This window comes from Macrobrachium rosenbergii, chromosome 43, assembly GCF_040412425.1.
Source record: "Macrobrachium rosenbergii isolate ZJJX-2024 chromosome 43, ASM4041242v1, whole genome shotgun sequence".
In the NCBI taxonomy this organism is placed as follows: Eukaryota; Metazoa; Arthropoda; class Malacostraca; order Decapoda; family Palaemonidae; genus Macrobrachium; species Macrobrachium rosenbergii.
In genome coordinates, this window is record NC_089783.1 from 5,871,114 (window position 1) to 5,877,176 (window position 6,063).

General features: G+C 34.7%; 1 long non-coding RNA gene across 1 annotated transcript in view; it reads left to right on the forward strand.

The window, feature by feature from the left end:
• Window positions 1-656: 656 nt before the first annotated feature.
• Window positions 657-6,063, forward strand: part of LOC136828478 (uncharacterized) — a 6,497-nt gene continuing 1,090 nt past the window's right edge. The window contains exons 1-3 of the long non-coding RNA XR_010850053.1: window positions 657-932; window positions 1,891-1,974; window positions 5,589-6,063. The exon at window positions 5,589-6,063 is cut by the window's right edge and continues 1,090 nt beyond it. This is a non-coding gene — a long non-coding RNA (uncharacterized lncRNA). The remainder of the gene's footprint in view (window positions 933-1,890; window positions 1,975-5,588) is intronic.

The window sequence follows — 6,063 nt, forward strand, 5'->3', positions numbered from 1 at the left end:
TACCTTGCATTCATTGGTGCGAGTTAATAAGCTCACCGTTGAATCACCTTAACAAAAGTGCTGAATACTATTTTTGTCTATGACCATGTCATTGTTACACCATGTTACATTAATCAATAATATAATTATATCTTTTTTTCAGCTCCGGGCCATATACGATGAACGATAAGATGAACACAATACAGTATACTAAATTAAGTACGCTAGTAAAAGTAATATTCATGAACTCTTATGCCCAAGCACTGCTGAAAACAACAACAACAACTAATAATAATAATAATAAATAATAATAATAATAATAATAATAATAATAATAATTCCAGATAAAGACCAAACACCGATACATAATTCAGGTAGTTTGCTAAAAAGGAAGAGTAAATGGCAAATCTCCAAATAATAAATAATAATAATAATAATAATAATAATAATAATAATAATAATAATAATAATAATAATTAATAATTTTTCAGATGGGCTAACTACACTGATACATAATTGGGGTAGTTCGCTAAAAAGGAAGAGTGCCTCGCAACTCTCAAATAATAATAATAATAATAATAATAATAATAATAATAATAATAATAATAATAATAATAATAATAATAATAATAATTTCTGTCGATTTTCCGATCATCGCCTTAAACTTCTTCGGTGGCGGAAGGGCTATAAAGTCACGTCCCACAAGCAGGCAGTTGCAGCGGTCGTTGGCTGTTATCCTCAAGAACAGCTTGTTTCAGTGTTGTAGGGTCCCCGGCTTGGTAAGACAGGTTTCGTTGATACTAACTTGACTCTCTCGTTCATTTACGTTTGGGATCTCGGCCCTTCTGTACTGGACGATCGTTGGTTTCACGTTGTTTGGTTTTATGTACTGTACAGCGCTCCACAGGGATAATTCGGATTCCCTCTCTGACGGGCCCGAGTACGTTTACAAAGTAAGGTGCTTATATTTTATGTTTGTGTTTTCTCGTCAGTATCGTAGCTCCTGCAGAATAGACTAGTTCTTTTTTTTTTTTTTTTTCTTCACTTAAGGCGGTGTCTTGTTGTATGGTCATGGTGCGCAGTGTACAAATGCTCCCTAGCCTGACTTAAAATTTGTTGTAGGTTCAAATAGCCTACATGCTTTACTTGCATGTCTGTTTTTAATAATATTCATTTGAGGTCTAAAGCAGCATGAGTAGTTTCTCAGATATGTATTGTGAATAGACTTTGCAAGATTTTAGGCGTGAAGGCGTGCTTCGAGTTTTGTTGGGTTGGCGAGTGGATACTGTAGCCAGTTTTGCGTTTTTTTTTTTTCTTTTTTTTTTTTTAATATTTACATTGTGGCACTTGAGCTATGACGTACAGTTGTCGTATGAAAGTTTTCGGTTTGCGGGTTTTGTCTTGAAATATAGTTTTCTATTTTTTGTAAAATCCTACAATAACTGTTCAAAATGTTAAGTATTGTTGTAGATTGCCCTTCAGCATGGTATTTAAGACTTAGTTTCGAAGTCTATTTATTACTAAGCTGAACTAGATTTCTTTGAGTGGTAATTCTATGCGCTTTGGCTTTTTACTAGCAATCTTATGCAATGTTACGGATGTTTTCATTTTAACTTTATGCTGCAATAGAGCAAGTCTTAAAATATAATAGGGTTTAAAGTTTTAAAGTTTCTTGAGGATAAGAGGCTTGACTTGACTGCAGTAGCCATCTTAATATGGGGTGTATAAAGTTTTAAACTTTAATTATTGTAGGCTTAGTGGCAATGAACTAGTAATATAGATTATCAGTATTTATGAAGCCTTGCTTGCTGCTACATCAGATGGCCCAGCTGATTGTAACTAGTAGTCAGCCTTTGGTTTTTTCCTCTTCCTAGAACATTTTGGGTTTTAATATGCATTTTCTTATTTCAGGTCAGGGTGTGTTAAGTAAGTGTGCCATGAGTTACTGAATTGTTTTAAATGTACCGATACCTTATGACTAAACAGGATTAATGGGTGAGTATTTTTTTTTTTTAGTTGACTTGGGCAACTCCAGGAACAATTTTTCTTGACTTGAGTAACTCCCGGAACAATTAGATTTTTTTTTCAAAATCTTAACTAAAGTTCTCATTTTAGTTTTTTTTTTTTCAAAATTAACTCAAGTTTTCATTTTAAGTTTAGGCTTTTTAATGCATTTGGTTCATTTTTTCAGATTCAAAACCTTAGTTTTGAGAATTTTGAGAGTTTAAGGTTAAAATTTCACTTTGCCAGCTTTGAACATTTCAAGAAATTTTAGGATTTCAGAACTTTGTGCTCAAGTATTTAAAATTTATTTTTGGTTATTGGTTTAGTTATATTTTAGCATCAAAAGTGTGTGTGGAAGTTTGTTTGTGTGTGTGTGTGTGTGGAAGTTTGTTTGTGTGTGTGTGTGTGTGTGTGGAAGTTTGTTTGTGTGTGTGTGTGTGTGTGTGTGTGTGGAAGTTTGTTTGTGTGTGTGTGTGTGTGTGTGTTGTGTGTGTGTCATTTTAAGTGTGTAGTGTGTTGTGTTGTTTGTTTGTTTGTGTGTGTGTGTGTGTGTGTGGAAGTTTGTTTGTGTGTGTGGAAGTTTGTTTGTGTGTGTGGAAGTTTGTTTGTGTGTGTGTGTGTGTGGAAGTTTGTTTGTGTGTGTGTGTGTGTGTTTGTTTGTGTGTGTGTTGTGAACATTTGTGTGTGTGTGTGTGGTTTGTTTGTTTGTGTGTGTGTGTGTGTGTGTTTGTTTGTGTGTGTGTGTGTGAATTTGTTTGTGTGTGTGTGAAAGTTTGTTTGTGTGTGTGTGTGTGAAGTTTATTGTGTGTGTGTGGAAGTTTGTTTGTGTGGAAGTTTGTTTGTGTGTGTGTGTGTGTGTGTGTGTGTGGAAGTTTGTGTGTGTGTGTGTGTGTGTGTGAAGTTTGTTTGTGTGTGTGTGAAGTTTGTGTGTGTAACATTGTGTGTGTGTGTGTGTGTGTGTGTGGTTTTGTGTGTGTGTGTGTGTGGAAGTTTGTTGTGTGTGTGTGTGTGTGTGTTTGGAAGTTTGTTGTGTGTGTGTGGAAGTTTGTTTGTGTTGTGGAAGTTTATTTGTGTGTGTGTGTGTTTTTATTTGTTGTTTGTGTGGAAATTTAACAGTGTTTGTGTGTGTTTGTTTGTGTATTTGTGTGTGTAAAGTTTGTTTTTGTGTTTGTGTGTGTGTAGAATTTGTTTGTGAAAGGTTAAAATTTCAAAGTTTGTTTGTGTGAATTGTGGAATGTTTGTGTGTAAAGTTTGTTTTATTTTTTTATTAGTTTGTTGTTAAGTTTTAGTTTCAAAAGTTTGTTTGTGTGTGTGTGTGAAGTTTGTGTGGAAAGGTTAAAATTTCACTTCTCCAGCTTTGAATATTTCAAGAAATTATAGGATTTGTTTCAGCTTCAGAACTTTGTGTTCAAAGTATTTAAAATTTATTTTTTATTATTAGTTTAGTTATATTTTAGTTTCAAAAGTGTGTGTGGAAGTTGTGTGGAAAGGTTAAAATTTCACTTCTCCAGCTTCGAATTTTTCAAGAAATTCTAGGATTTGTTTTAACTTCAGAACTTTTTGTGTTCAAATATTTAAAATTTATTTTTGATCATTAGTTTAGTTTTATTTTAGCATCAAATGTGTGTGGAAGTTTTTGTTTGTGTGTGGAAGTTTTTGTTTGTGTGTGGAAGTTTGTAGAGTATGTCTAGTATTTTTTTTTAAGGTTAGTGGATTTAAACTTTTTCATTTAAAATGTATTTAAACTTTTGCCTTATGTGGTTTGATCTTGTAATTTCAGCTAGTTCTTTTTAGAATTGTAAAGTTTAGTTGAGTCTCTGTTTTGGGTTTTTGAAGTTTTTGAACAGTAAAAATTTTTAAAGCTTGAGTAATTATTTCAGCTTCAAAAGTTTGAGTTTGTATAGTAAGTCTAGTATTTTTTTTTAGGTTAGTGCTTTAAACTTTTTAATTTAAAATTTATTTAAACTTTTGCCCTATGTGGTTTGACCTTGTAATTTCAGCTAGTTTTTTTTCAGAATTGCAAAGTTTAGTAAATTCTCTATTTTGGTTTTTTGAAGTTTTTGAACAGTAAAAATTTTTAAAGCTTGAGTAATTATTTCAGCTAAAGAAGTTTGAGTTTTGCGTGATAAATGAGTTTTGCGTGAATTTGAGTTTGCGTATGGTTTGAGTTTTGCGTATGGTTTGAGTTTTGCGTATGGTTTGAGTTTTGCGTATGGTTTGAGTTTTGGTTTTTTTGCATTTAAAGTTATTCTTTGCCCACTTCACAAGTCCACCTTTGCCGGGGTGGCGATGCCACCTGCCAGGCAAAGGTGGACTTGCATGTTGTGCATGGTGACTTGATCACCATGCACAACAGGAAGTTCAAAAAAAAAGCATGGTGACTTTGTCACCATGCTCAACAGGGATTTCAGACCAACCGACCAACTTAGGTTACAACTGCAAGGTTGCTAGTTTTCGTGTAGCTAGGACTTTGAGAAATTAGAAATGAAACTTGAAATATAGGATAGGATAGAATAGGGTAAAGAACATGTTAATTTTATATAGATGCAGGAGTTAGGATAAAGGTAATAAACGCTCAAGTCTATCTCTTAAGGATGCTGGGAATAGACTGGGGTAGAAAACGCTGTAGTCAGACCTAGGGAGACATTTGACATAGCAAGTCATTAATAGCAGAGGGTATTACAGTACTTGAGCCCTTTGTTTGGTCATGATATGCAAGTTTGACTGTATTAGTGCAGCTGAGAATAGGGTAGGGTAACTCTCTGACATACAAAAGTAACTTGGTATTTTACTCCTATTAGTAAACAGGAACTAGACAGGTAATAGGTGGATCTTAACGATTTTCTAAGAGGACTAGGTCTTGGGATTTTGAAGAATTTTTTTGACTGATGTCATGGACTTGTCTTGTCAGGTATTCTAATAGGCTAGTTAACAGTGGAAATTGTAATTCAAATTTGGGTAGTCTTAACATCGTTCCATCAACTCACTCAACACCCCCACCTTCCCCCACCCCCCACCTCTTACTCTTTAAGCAAAGCTTTCGTGTTAGGACATACATTTCAGATTGCATTGCATATTTTCATTGACCCCTACCTTCATCCACCTATCCTCCGGCGCCGAAGCTTGCTTTAGGAACCTCATTCTTATTCTGAATTCCCTAACTTAATTTTTCACCCCTTGGGGTTGTAGAGTTTCAGTTCTCTTAAGGCTGTACTAAAGGACGGAAGTTGCCAGATTGTTTGCATTGCATGGCACATTTCATAGTCTTGTAGCACTGTTAGATGCAGTTGTTTCAGTGTAAGATTGGTGCCCTATCATATCTTGAAGGATGGCACACTATCCTGTTATCTTTTCGAGAGTTTGAAGGAACAGTAGTAATATATGGGATTGTTAATGTGAAAGTTGATGGCAGTTTGAAGTAACAATACTAATATATGGTATTGTTAATGGGAAAGTTTACACATACGATGTAGTATTAATTATAATAACTTTTCTTAGAATAGCTGCTGGGACTAACTGAACAAGCTATTTTCACTTTAAGAGGGTAAGTTATATCATGGAAACTTTTAGTATACTCCAAATCAAACTACTTTTCTTATGCACAGGCTCGTGGTGTAGCTGCAGCAGACCGTAACATCGACAATAATGCTCATGGAAAGAAAAGCTTTTTGTTAAGACTGAATATCCTGTGAGGTTCGAAGCGCTCTGAATTCGGTTACCCAGACAACTAGAACTCAACTTGTAGACACTATGCGTGTCCTGTGATGGTTCGAAGCGCACTGAATTCGGTTACCCTGACAACTAAAACTCAACTTCTGTAAACATTGCGTATCCTGTGAGGATTAGAAGTTCTCTGAATTCGGGTACACCCACAACTACGGTAGAACAACTTCTAGAAGCTGTGCATATCCTGTGAGGATTCGAAGTGCACTAAATTCGGTTACCCAGACAACTTGAACTTGCAGATGCTGTGCTCTACCTACTATTCAGATTTTTTAATAATCTGGCTACTTTGGATATGTAATAGTAATGTATATGAAGACGAACATCCTACCATTCGATTTTTAATAATCTGACTAC